Here is a 14,107-nt window from a genome sequence, read left to right as displayed (position 1 = left end):
AGATGATTGTGGACTTCAGAGGGAAGTCAGGGGTACATGACCCAGTCCTCATTCAAGGTAGTGAAGAGGGTCAAGAATTTCAAATTCCTGGGTGTCAACATCTCCGAGGATCTGTACTGGAGCCTCCATCTTGATGCAATTACAAAGAAGCCTCGCCAGCGGCTATTCTTTGTGAAGTGTCTGAAGCGGTTCAGTATGTCACCGAAAACTCTTGAAAACTTCTACAGGTACACTAGTGGGGAGCATTCTGGCTGGTTGCATCACTGCCTGGTATGGAGGCACCAACCCTCAGGGCAAGAATAAACTAGAGGGTTGTTAACTCAGCCTGCGACAACACAGGCACTAGAATTCACTCCATTGAGGACATCTGCATGAGGAGGTGTTTTAGAAAGCAGCCTCTCTCCTCAAAGACCCTCACCACCCAGGCAATACCCTCTTCACTCTGCTACCATCGGAAAAAAGGTTTAGGAGCCTAAAGATGAGCACTCAGTGACACAAGGACAGCTTCTTCCCCGCTGCCATCAGATCCCTGAATAATCAATGAACCAAAGACACTGCCTTAGTTTTTGTGCACTACTATTTATTAATTTTATTTTTTATAGTAATATTGTAAGATGTAAGATAATATGAACATTTGCTCTATGAAGCTGCCACAAAACACCAAATTTCATGACTCGTTCATGACAATAAATTCTGGTTCTGATTCTGCGGGATAGCAAAAGTATAACATTAGTGTCGGGAATCAACAGATGGGCATGATTACTCGATTAATCGAATGGAGGTCTTGTACAAATCACCACTTAATCTTATTAACCAGTTTAGGAAACACAGAAACATAGAACATTACAGCATAGAAACCGTCTGTGCCAAACTATTTATCTTCCCTTCCCACTGACCTGCATCCAGTCCATAGCCCGCTGTATCCCTTGGCCGGTGTGTTCAAATTCTTCTTAAATATTAATATTGAGTCTGCATTCACCACTTCAGCTGATAGCTCATTCCACACTCCCACCACTCTCTGTGTGAAGAAGTTTCCCCTCATGTTTCACCTAAACTTTTCTCCTTTCACCCTTAATCCATGTCCTCTGGTTTGTCTCTCACCTTCCCTGGTGGAAAAATCCTACCCACATTTACTCTGTCTTGACCCCATTATAATTTTAAATACCTCTATCAAATCTCCCCTCATTCTTCCACACTCCTAAGCTGTTTAACCTTTCCCTGTAACTCAGTTCCTGAAGTCCAGGCAATATCCTAGTAAATCTTCTCGACACTCATTCAATCTTATTGGTATGTTTCCTGTAGTTAGATGACCAAATCTGCACATAATACTACTGCACTCGTTTTATGGCCTACCATTACAGTGTACATCCTTTCTTGGTTTGTCGATCAAAACTGCAACACCTCACAATTGTCTGCGTTAAATTCTGTCTGCCATTTTTCAACCCATTTTTCCAGATGGTCCAGATCCCTCTGCAAATTTTGAAAGCCTTCCTCGCTGTTCCTTGAATCATCTGCAAACTGGCTGATCCACACATTATCATCCAGATCATTGATATAGATGACGAACATCAATTGTCCCAGCACTGATCCCTGAGGCGCTCCACAAGTCACAAGTCTCCAGTATGAGAAGCAAACAACCACCACCACTCTGTGGCTTCTCTCGCAGAGTGAATGTTGACTCTAGTTGACCTCCTCACCATGAATAGTGAACCTTCCTGACTAACCTCCCATGTGGGGCCTTGTCAAAAGCCTTACTAAAGTCCATGTAGACAACATGCACAGCTTTTTTTTTTATCATCTCCTCGAAAACTCTAGTGATTGATTAAACATGACCTACCACACACAAGATCATATTGATTCTCACAAATCAGTTCTTGGCTATCCAAACAGTTGAATATCTGATCACTTTGAACATCTTCCACTAATTTATCTACTACTGACGTCAGGTTCACAGGCCTATAATTTCCAGGGAAACTTTTAGAGCTTTTTTTAAACAATGGAACAACAGGAACTATGTTCCAGTCCTCCAGCACCTCACCTGTGGCTAATGATATTTTAAATAATTCTGCCAGAGCACCTGCAATTTCTGCACTAACCTTCCTCAATATCATGTCAGGCCTTGGTGATTTATCCACCCTTATTAGCTTTAAGACAGTAAGCACATCCTCCTCATTTATATGTATAGTTCCATGTCCTCACTGCTTGTTTTCCTTACTTCCCTTGACTCTGTGCCAGTTTCCTGAGTAAATACTGATGCAAAAAAAAAGATTTTGGATCTCTCTCATTTCTTTTGGCTCCATACAAAGCCAGCCGCTCTGATCTTCAGTGGGACCAAATTTGTCACTTACTATCCTTTTGCTCTTAACATACCTCTAGAAACCCTTAGGATTTTCCTTCCCATTGTTTGCCAATGCAACCTCATGTCTTGGCCTTCCTGATTTCTTTCTTAATATTTTATTTTGGTTTTAGTTTTCACAGACTTACTAAATCCAATAAACAAAGCCATTCATATATGTATGTATACCCAAAGTCCATATTTGCCCCACCCTCCCATCGTCCACAGCAAATACATTCCAAAAACCTATCTCGATCCCACTCATCATGAGGCTCATGACCTGTATTGAAAATAAGTCACAATGGCCACGCCATTTAAAGAAAACACTAAGAAGAAAAGAAAGAAACTAAAGACCTGGAAAGAAAAGGGCAGGTGCGTTTTCTGCGCCAAGACCTATTTCCATAATAACACATTGGTTGTACTGGGATAATTTAACCTTAACCCTACTTAAAAGGGAGGAAATCAATCTATCTGAGAACCAATGTACTGCAAATAAGGTTGCAATACTCTAACGAATGTGTCGTTTCCTCCGTAGGTTATATGTGGTTTTCTCCAGGGGAATGCAACTCTGTATTTCCATATTCCATCATGTGGTATTTAGCTGGCTGTCAGACTTCCACAAAACTGCTATACACTTCCTGGTTTCCACCAAAGTGTCCTTCACAAATGAAATTTGGAATTTAGTCAGTCTAAACTGCACTTCGCCAGTACCCCGCCAAGTGGAACACCTCCAGATCCTGTGGAAAATCCACTCTTGTAATTTTTTTTTAGAATATCCCCAAGGTCTTCCTAAAAACATCTCACCTTTGAGCACAGCCAGGTAGAAGGAACAAAAGTTCCCACCTCCACACCACATCTAAAACACATTTCTGAAATCTCAGACTAATTTGTGTAGTTTCTGAGGTGTAAGGTCCAACTGGTGCAGGAAGTTATACTGCACCGTCCTGTATCTGCCATTGATAATTCCCATCACACTGTCTTGATTTCTTTCTCGAGTTTTTTAATTGCATTTTTATTCTTTTCATTTGCTCAGTGTTGCCTATACCTGCTACACACCTCTCTCTTCTTCCGAAATTTATCCCTAATATATCTTGTCAACCAAGGTTCCCTCTGCCTGCTAACTTTGCCTTTAATCCTGACAAGAACATACAAACTCTGTACTCTCAAAATTTCTCCTTTGAATGTCCTCCACTTACCTCGCACATTCTTTCCAGAAAACAACTTATCCCAATCCATGCATTCTAGATCCTTTCTTATTTCCTCATATTTGGCCCTTCTCCAATTTAGAATCTCAACCCAAGGTCCAGACCTATCCTTCTCCATAATTAACTTGAAACTAATGGCATTACGATCACTGGGCCCAAAATGTTCCGCTCCACCTACTTTTGTCACTTGCTGTGTCTCATTCCCTAATAGGAGATACAGTTTTGCATTTTCTCCAATTGAAACCTCTCTATATTGATTTAGAAAACTTTGGGAACATATTTAATGAACTCCAATCCATCCAAACCCGCTTATAGTATGGGAATCCCAGTCGATATGTGGAAAGTTAAAATCTTCTATTAACACAACTTTATGTTTCCTTCTGCTGTCTGCTATCCCTCTACAGATTTGCTACTGCATTTCTCATTGACTAATGGGTGGTGTATAACACAAATCCATGAGTATTACATGGACTTTGACTGCTAACAATCACACCCCAGATTATTGAAGCGGTAATCAGTAGAGAAATAACCTCCTCACCCTCCGGTGCTAATTGCCATTCTCAGATGGTAGGTTCATTCTTCTTGAGGGTAACTCGATGAGGCTCCTGCTGAAATGACTTTGTCTACACGGTTTTAATGAGTCTGCCACAAATTCATAGGTACTGAGGAGGGACGTTGGCAGGTTTGTAAGGATTGAGTGGCAGGAGGACATTGGCATTGGAAAAGTTTTTTTTTAATTTTTTAAAAAATTTTGCTGCATAGTAACAGGCCATTTTGCTCCATGAGTTCAATTACACCCAATTAACCTACACCTTCAGTACGTTTTGAACGTATCAGGAGTGTAGTCATTTGTCACTCCCCCACCCACACATATCCTCCTTGATTAGTGAGTGAAAGGATGGAGTAGGAGAGGCTTTATATACAGTATGTGGCTGCTGCCATAAGGTGACAAGGCCCACATTCATAGCTAAAAAATGGGGCCGGAGGAATTAGGGTACAATTACAATTGAATGATTGTCAAATAAATCTATACAAACAGCCACAAAATTATACTCCCTACATTGCCTTATATCCCGCCAGTATTTACTTGTTGAAGGAGGTGGAGACGGCGGCAATACCTTGGATTGCATTAGGATACAGGATGTGACTGCTCCACAATCCCATGCCTAATGGCCTTCGCGACTACATTGGCGGAATTTAACCTGTGACCGATCATGGGTTGGTCTCCATCTATTTTGAAACTGTTAACACCTCATACTTGTTTCCTCCCTCAATTTCTATTTCCATAGTTAATCCTGTGATAGATCTGACACATGTCCTTATCCTTTTTGTCACTAATGGGGAAAAGATTATCCCAAGCCAAATTAACCAGGCCCAGCTTTTTGTTTTCCAATCAGAATTTCTCATTTTAAAAGTTTGGGCACGTGTTGGTGTTTGCAAGGCCTTGATAGCCAGTGGGTGATTATCTACCAAGGGAACACCAGCACATTCATCCCATTTACACTTACACCATGCCAGAAATTTCCTAAATCCTCTCCCCTGGCTGCTGCAAAGTCCAAATCACTTCTCCAATATCCTCAGCCTTGTGGTCAGCCTGCATAATTGACTGTCATCCTCTGGTCACTAACCAGTGAGCTATAGATTTATTTCTCTGTGCCAGTAGTACATCATTTTTTTTTTGCCAATCGGTGTCTTCCCCTGGGGAAACAGAAGCCCGTCCTGCAATCTGGGCTGTGAGGCTCCATAGGTGCACCTTATAAACATGGTTACATCCCTGGTTAAGGGGTTATCAGTATTACAAATTTGGGTCAGCCAATTATGGAAGGCTTCAGGTGCATTTAAGGGATTTGAGGGTTCAGATATAAGTGGGACTCCCAGACTTATCATCATTTTGGGATATATAGAGGAATGAGGTTCCTGATCAGAATCTGATAATTCACGTTTAATAGGTATTGTGATCTGATTTTTGGATCTGGTCAGTGCCCCTTCTAGTGGGGGAGCACGGGGCTGGGCAGTATCAGGCACAGACACAGCAGCTCAGAATTTCAGAATTTATTGTCATGAACATGTCACAAAATTCATTGTTTTGGGGCAGCATTAGAGAGAAAATATTGCTATAAATTACATTTGAAAATGTTATTTATAGTTTTATAGACTCGAGTTGACCAAGTGTTATCGGGGAACAATCCTCACCTTTTACAGATCTTTGCTTGCCGTGTCCTCCCTTTTTCCTTCCCCCCCACTCTTTCCCTGCCCCCCATCATTCACCCTCCCATTCAACCCAAGCAAAATTATAAAAAACAAAGATTCAAAATAGATTTCCAAGTTGTCTCCTCATTCTCAGTATTTCAGGGCTTGTGAGATCCAATTGTTCCTGTTGAGGGAGGCTAATCACACCTGTGTTTCGATGTGCCACAGGTATGGCTGCCATAACTCAATGAATACGCCATATCTCCCCCTTAAGTTGTAAGTCATTTTCTCCAGGGTAACATGGCTCTGCATCTCCATGTTCCATCTTGCTGTGCTTAGCTGAGAGTTTGATTTCCAGGTAACCATCATGAATTTCCTGGCCACCACCAAAGTGACCTTCACAAATTGAATTTGATGTTTAGACAATCTTGAACACATGTCCATAATGTCTCCAAGAAGGAACAAGGATGGGTCCTGTGGATATTCCACCCCTGTGATTTTTTTCAAAATATCCTCTAATTTTACCCAAAAGGGTCTCACCCTGGTGAAAAGCCACGTTGAATGCACAACTGATTCTGTCTCTACACCACAGCTAAAACACAAGTCTGAGATTTCCGGTTTGACCTTATATCATCTTTGTGGCGTGAGATTTGACTAGTGAAAAAAGTGAGGTAGTGTTGGTGGTTCATTGTCTATTGAGAAATCTAATGGCAGCAGGAAAGAAGCTGTCCTTGTGCCACTGAGTGCCCATATTTAGGCTCCTGTGCCTTTTTCCCAATGGTAACAGAGTGAAGAGGGTATGACCTAGATGGTGGGGGTTATTGAGGATAGAGGCTGCCTTCTTAAAACCATGAAGCTTATAGATGTCTTTGATGGAGTGAATACTTGAGCTCATGATGTCGCTGGACGAGTTAACAACTCTCTGGAGTTTTCTTCCTGTCTTGTGCATTGGCACCTCTGTACCAGACAGTGATACCACCAGAATGCTCTCCATGGTAAACTGGTAGAACATTTCAAGAGTCTTCGGTGACATACCAAATCTCCTCAAATTCCTCTCAAAGAATAGCTGCTGGTGAGCCTTCTTCATGATTGCATTGACATGGAGGCCCCAGGACAGATCCTCAGAGATATTGACACACAGGAATCTGAAGTTCTTGACCCTCTCCACTACTGAGCCCTTGGTGAAGACCGGTTTGTGTTCTCTGACTAGCCTGAATATGCATGAGATTGTCTGATCTCGGAAGCTAAGCAGGCATAGGCTGCCAAGGAACAACAGCTACTGTAGGTTCTGTGAGGACAAAATGGCGACTCTCTGTCTACCTTATGGTAGACAAAAGTTAAAGAATTTCATGTATGTTACATTCTAAATGTAGCATTACATGACAGTAATGGAACCTTTACCTTTACCTTAACCTGATTTCCTCCTGAAGTCCACAATTAGCTACTTGTTGAATGCAAGGTTGTTGTGACACCAAACAACTTGCTGATTTATCCCTCTGCTGTACACTTCCTCATTGCTATCTGTGATCTGGCCAACACCTGTGATGTCATCGGCAAAATTGTAGACAGCGTTTGAATTGTGCCTAGCCAAAGTGTCAAGGGTAGAGCAGTGGGCTAAGCATTCATCTTTGAGGTGCACCTTTGTTGATAGTCAGTGAGGACAAGATGCTGGTTCCGATTATTTCGGACTGTGGTCTTCTGATGAGGATCTAGTTACAGAGGTGGAGTGTAGAGGTCCAAGTTTTGGAGCTTTTTGACCAATACTGAGGCAGTGATGGTGTTGAAGGCTGAGTTGTGGTCAATAAAGAGTAGCGCGATCTAATGTGTATTAAAGTCTAACGTTCCTCACTCAGTCTTTGGAGTCATTGGTAGTGCATATCAATTTAATACACATTAGATTTCAGCTGGCCAAACTCCATGTGCTTTAATGAATGGAAGGGGGTAGGGAGGTCGACCTTTATGGGCAGATCACAGGAGGAGGAGTTACAGGGGATCGAGTCATCAATGGGCAGGCCAGCCAGTTATACACAGGACAGCACAGAACAGAATAACATATCACCACAAATATTAAAATCACTAAATACCTTACAAAGTCGGGGGGTAAGTATATTAGCAAAACATTTTTAAAAACTCAACGGTGTAACCATGCGGACCTGGTGCTTTGCCAGACTGAATGGAGGAAACTGGTTTAAAAATTTCCATCTCTGAAATTGGAGCTTACGATAAAAGATGATCATTAGAAGAAATTTTAGGGACATTCAACTATTTTTTTTTTAAATAATTTTTTATTTTTCACACTATGAACCATATCAACCAAAATATGTGCAAAAGTTTCTCATTAAATTTACACAGTGGTCTTTTCTCCCCTTTTTTCCCTCTTTCCCTCCCTTCCCTCTACCCACCCCCCTCCAAAACCCATAAATATTCAACATATACGAAACAATAAAATCATAAAACAATATTTTCACACAAAGGAAAATAAACAAGAAAAATGCATCATCTATTTATTACACACTGAATCTAGTCGTTTTGTCTTCTTATCATTTTTATTCTCATTTTAGGGGATGGAGTTCGTAGGCAAGCTCTCTCTGAAATGTTCCATATATGGTTCCCAAATTTGCTCAAACATTGTGACTTTAATTTTTATATAATTTAAAACATATATATATATAAATAACATATGTTATTTTTTTCCAATGGAATACATTTATTCATTTTCATTTCCTGCATTGATTTAACCATAAATTTGGCTACTTTATTCTTTTTACTTGTCTTTTGTCCAGTTTTATCCAAGATTGGGCCCAAATTAAGGTTAAAATCCCCTCCTATCAATATATTTCCTTGTGTGTCTGCAATCTTCAAAAAAAAAAATATCCTGCATAAACTGTTGATCCTTCTCATTAGGCGTATATATATATTAAGCAAATTCCAAAATTCTGAGTATATCTGACAATTTATCATTGCATACCTCCCTGCCGGATCTATTATTTCCTCCTCTATTTTGATTGGTACATTTTTGTTAACTAGTATGGCTACACCTCTAGCTTTTGAGTTATAGGATGCTGCCGTTACGTGTCCTACCCAATCTCTCTTTAGTTTTTATGTTCTGCTTCAGTTAGATGCATTTCCTGCACAAATGCTATATCTATTTTTTCCTTCTTCAATAAATTTAGTAGCCTCTTCCTTTTAATTTGGTTATGTATTCCATTAATGTTTATAGTCATATAGTTCAACAAGGCAATCTTATATCTTGCATACACCTCTTTTCCACCTCTTTGCCACCTCCATCCCCCTTTTTCCCATTTTAATTTCATAGTTTTCTCTTATTACACTTAATGTACAACACATTTAAGACATAAAGTACCCCCACAGTTCCCACTTCCACTAATACCTTAACCCCAAAAGTCCCCCCCCCCACTCTGAGTTGCCCCATATCCCTTGTCAGGCAACCACAACTCCCCTTTTCATTTGGATTGCAATCTTGTTCGCAGCGTCAACTGATTTTGCATTGACGGTTATTCCCCCTCTACCCAGCTCTCTCCAGAAAATACTTTTTTGTAAACACATATAACAAAGCTCTCTCTCTTTTTCCCCCTTACTTCCTTCCTTCCTTTCTCTTTTCCCTCTTTAGTTCTTTACATATACATTGTTTTTACATCTTTATATATACTTTATCGCCGTTCTTCATTCTTGTTACATCTCTTCTCCTGTCCTGCAAACGTTCTGCGAATACTTGAACTTTCTCTGGATCCGAGAAGAGTCTGTGTTGCTCCCCGGGTATAAATATTTTAAGCACTGCTGCATGTCTTAATATGAATTTGTAACCTTTTTTCCATTAAGTTGATTTTGCTGTATTAAATTCCTTCCTCCTCTTTAAGAGTTCAAAATTTATGTCTGTGTAAAAAAACTATTTTTTGACCCTTGTATTCCAATGGTTTATTATCTTCTCTAATTTTATTTCTTGCCTGTTCCAGTATATTTTCTCTTGTCGTGTATCTCAAAAATTTTACTAAGATGGATCTTGGTTTTTGATGTGTCTGTGGTTTTGGAGCTAATGCTCTGTGTGCCCTTTCTATTTCCATTTCTTCCTGCATTTCTGTCATTCTCAGGACCTTCAGGATCCATCCTTTTATAAATTCCTTCATGTCTGTGCCTTCTTCACCCTCCGTCAGGCCCACTATTTTTGTTGTTTTGCCGACTATAATTTTCCAACAGATCAATTTTCTGAGATAACATCTCTTGTGTCTCTTTAATGTTTTTGTCACTTTCTTCCAATTTTTCTCTTGTCATTTACTTCCATTTCTACAGCCGTTTCCTGCTCTTCCACATTCTCTACTCTTTTCCCTATTTCTGTCATTACCAGTTCTAACCTTTGGATTTTATCTTGTGTTCTTTTCATTTTCCTTTTAATTACATTAAACTCTAATGACAACCATTCTTTTAGTGATCTCATTTGTTCTTCAAAAAAGACTTTATCTATATTCTGTTCTTCAGTTTTACCTTTTATTTCTCTGTGAAGATCTTGGTCTTCTTCCTCTTCTTCTGTGTCTGTATCTATGTTTGTGTCTTCTTCTTCTTCTCTTCTTTGTGTCTATGTCTCTTCTGTTTTTCCTGATGAGCTGCTTGTATCTCTTTGTCAGGCCTCTTCTTGCTGGGCATCTTGTTGCTGGTCCTCCCCTCCTGTGCTGCTCATCTGTTATTCTTTGCCCTCCAGCTGAGAGCCCTGGTGTCGGGCATTCCTCTGCTGCTTGCCCACTCGTCTGCTGAGCCCCCCTCCCGCCAGTGTCCTCTTTTCTTTGATTGCGCACTTTTGTTTGGCTCCAAGAGCCATTTTTATAGTGCATCGGCTGGTGGGTCATGACTCCGCAGAGCAGGCACAGACCTCAAGGGTTCGGCACTCCTCGTCACCACACCATCCTGTTCCTTCGTACAGATAAGGCTTTCTTCTTTCTTCTCCGGAAAATTTTTTTACCTCTTTTTTTCCAGTTGTTCTTACTTTCTCCTTCTTGGAAGCCATCTTCTTTCTCTTCTCTGTATCTTTATCTTCTATTTTTTATATTCTATTTTTGTTAAGCTTTGCTTTTTCCTAACTTTTTTCCTATTTTCCTGGAGAGGGCTGGTTTTCCCGACCAGCCACTACTCCATCACGTGACTCCTCCTTGGACATTCAACTGTTGAGGGAATCTATCCATAGAGATAAAATTGTTGGGAAACTTAGATTTATATAAATCAGAATAGAATTCCTGAAATGTCTTATTAATTTCAACATGATCAAACACAATGCTGCCATCTTTGTTATGAATTTTAGTAATCTCTCTTTTGGTCATAGGTGATTTTAATAGACCAGGTAACAATTTACCTGATTTATCCACATGTACATAAAACTGACTTTTAAGTTTAAGAAGTTGGCTTTCAATAGGGTGGCATCCTTAATATACTCTATCAATTTCTATTATTCAGTAGCAATAACTCTTCTTTTGTATGTATTCTTAACCCAGCTGAATTGGAAAGTACGCCTTAAATGTATCCCAGGCAATTAAACTCGACATTTCCTCGGTTAAATTCATTATGAAAAAATAAGAGGTTTTCTCATTAATCAGGTCTGAATTAAACCTCATGCTAGGGTCTGGAAGTGACATCAGAGAGTTTCCAAGGCATTAATTGATCAGAATCAGCAATTAAGTCATAGCAACATTCCATTATCGAGGAAACTTATCAACAAAAACATTATCAATTCTGGAATGTTGATGATAAACATGAAAAAAAGAAAACTTTATCATTAGGGTGTAGTAAACGCCATATATCAAGTCTATAATCTAACAAAAAAGAATTGATAAAGGTAGCAGATTTGTTAGGCAGCATTGGATTTGATCAATTAATGGGTTAAGGCAGCAGTTTAGGTGCTATTCAATAGGGTATGTTTAGAAGCCTTATAGTCTTAATACGCATGAGATTGTCTGATCTCGGAAGCTAAGCAGGCACAGGCCTGGTCAGTACTTGGAGGGGAGACCTCCTAGGAACACCAGGTGCTGTAGGTTTCTGTGAGGGGCTCTGGACAAAGTGATGAATTTCTGTCTGCTTTACGGTAGACAAAAGCTAAAGATTTCATGTATGTTACATTCTAAATGTAGTATTTGTAAATGTAGATGAAACTGCTCCAACCGTGCATCTTGGCGCCTCACAGTTTGGCGGGCAGCAACCTCCTTTGAAGAAGACCGCAGAGCCCACCTCACTGACAAAAGACAAAGGAGAAAAACCCAACCCCAACCAACCAATTTTCCCTTGCAACCACTGCAACCGTGTCTGCCTGTCCCGCAAACAGTGGTTCAGTGTAGTCAGAAGCAGCCACAAACGAGCCTGCAGCTAACGTGGACATTACCCCTCCATAAATCTTCGTCTGCGAAGCCAAGCCAAAGAAAATTACATGACAATAATGGAACCTTTACCTTTATTCCCTCTTTTATGAATCATGGACACTGTCCCCTTTTGATCTAGTACAGTCACAACTGAGTTCAATATCTGCTTGCCCTCTATTTTCCGATCACATTTTAATAGGGATTCTGCCAGCTTCATAATTCTGTCAATTAAATTAACCTCTCGGAGACCTCAAGTATCATTTTGCAGACTTTATTTCACATGATGCATCATGGAGAGTCAACAGCAGTCTCCACTGCTACCAAATCAAAACTCTAATTCTACAAGCATACTTGTACAGAGGCAAACAAGCTGTTACAGAAAATAGAAAATAGAAAATGTTACATCATGGAATAAACCCATTGAAAACTACATCAAGACCTTTATTACAATTTTGGACTTTTAAAATTTTAGTTTTGTCTAATTTGAAGAAGAAAGCATCAATAACTACTGTTAGCGTCATTGACAATGATTAAGGCTGCAACTTAGCTTCGAAGTAATATCTCGCTGAGCAGATGCTATTTTAATATGGGCTGTCTGCTAATTATGTTAGTGGCAGTGTCAATGTTACTTCATAAAATTTCTTCCACGCCCCTTCCACAGGGTAAAACTAACTTTTACGAATTTGTGGATTCTGTTGATGTGTGGGTTTGGTTTTTTGCATGAGTAAAAATTTGCATGCTAATTTGCCACAGAATGCATTGGGGTAAAATTCATCTCGGCAGTAATGGAAAATGGCAATAGAGAAGGAAAAACCTGTCAGAATTTCACAAAGTCTGATATTTTGACAGGTGTGGCAATTGAATCTCTTAATTGTCCATGAAACCACATGTAGTCTCTTTTCTGAACTATTAGAGCAGGGTTATTAATGCAACCAGGCTGCAAAGCCTGGAAAGTTAAAATATTGGTATTGCTGTGATGCAGCATAAAACAAATAACTCCAGACAAAGCTTGTACTCCAGTTGCAGAACAGCCCACCATTCTCCGGAATTTTGGAGCTTTTTGTTGATCAGTTACAAAGCCGCACAATTAGTGTATGCTGTTACAGCACCAACAACCGGGTTCGAATCCACTGCTGAACTCTAAGGAGTTCATACATTCTCCCCGTGTCTACGTGAGTTTCTGGGTGCTGCAGTTTTCTCCCACTATTCAAAAACGTACCGGAGGTGTAGGTCAATTGGGTGCATCTGGGCGGCACGAGCTCGTGGGCCAAAAAGTCCTGTTATCGTGCTGTATGTCTACATTTTAAAAAAATTATATTGTTCTTAGCAAGCACGTGAGCTAGAAAATCCAACTGTAGATTCAAACCATCGTGTTTGAGCCGTTGATTTGGTTTGTCCCATTTCCTGGCCCAACCTGGGGTCTTTGTCTCAGCACAGTTAAATCCCTGATAGCTGTAGTTCAAGCAACCAGCAGCCCCCAAAATAAATCGTGGAAAATAAATAGATAAAAAATACAAAAGTTTAAAATTGCAGTGCCTTGCCATTAGTTCACCAATCACGCAACAACATGCTATCTCAAGCAACCGTAAATTTCACTTATTTGGCACTACCAATGCTCATAGGTGTTGGATACCATGGATTTTACTGTCTTTATATTGCATTGCAAATATCACAGAGATTAAAGGTGAGATATTTCTGGGTTGGTGGGTGATGGAGACAGGGGCTTGGTGTCTTATCGAGTACAATATCGATTACAGTAATTTGACTTCAAATTGTTTTTGAAATTCATTTTACCTTAAAGACAGCAAAACTTCCCCATGGTTGTTAAGACCATTATCTCATTGGAATCTGGAAGAATGAAAGGGAATCTCTGCAATTTAGACAGGACTAGATGAATTAGATGCAGGAAAAATGTTCAAGAAACAAAAAGTTTCAAGAAGCAACTTGAAACAAGAATGAGGCTTAGAACCATAGAAAGTAGGAACAGAAGGTGGCGCATTCACCCTTGAGTCTGCTCCACC

At 40.0% G+C, this 14,107-nt stretch overlaps 1 protein-coding gene across 21 annotated transcripts in view; it reads left to right on the top strand.

Moving 5' to 3' along the window:
* cacna2d3a (calcium channel, voltage-dependent, alpha 2/delta subunit 3a) overlaps positions 1 to 14,107 on the top strand; it is a 732,424-nt gene that overhangs the window by 233,075 nt on the left and 485,242 nt on the right. The gene's annotated exons all lie outside the window — the stretch shown is intronic.

The sequence above is a fragment of the Narcine bancroftii genome, chromosome 5, assembly GCF_036971445.1.
Source record: "Narcine bancroftii isolate sNarBan1 chromosome 5, sNarBan1.hap1, whole genome shotgun sequence".
Lineage (NCBI taxonomy): Eukaryota > Metazoa > Chordata > Chondrichthyes > Torpediniformes > Narcinidae > Narcine > Narcine bancroftii.
This window is presented reverse-complemented; position numbering and strand designations above follow the sequence as displayed.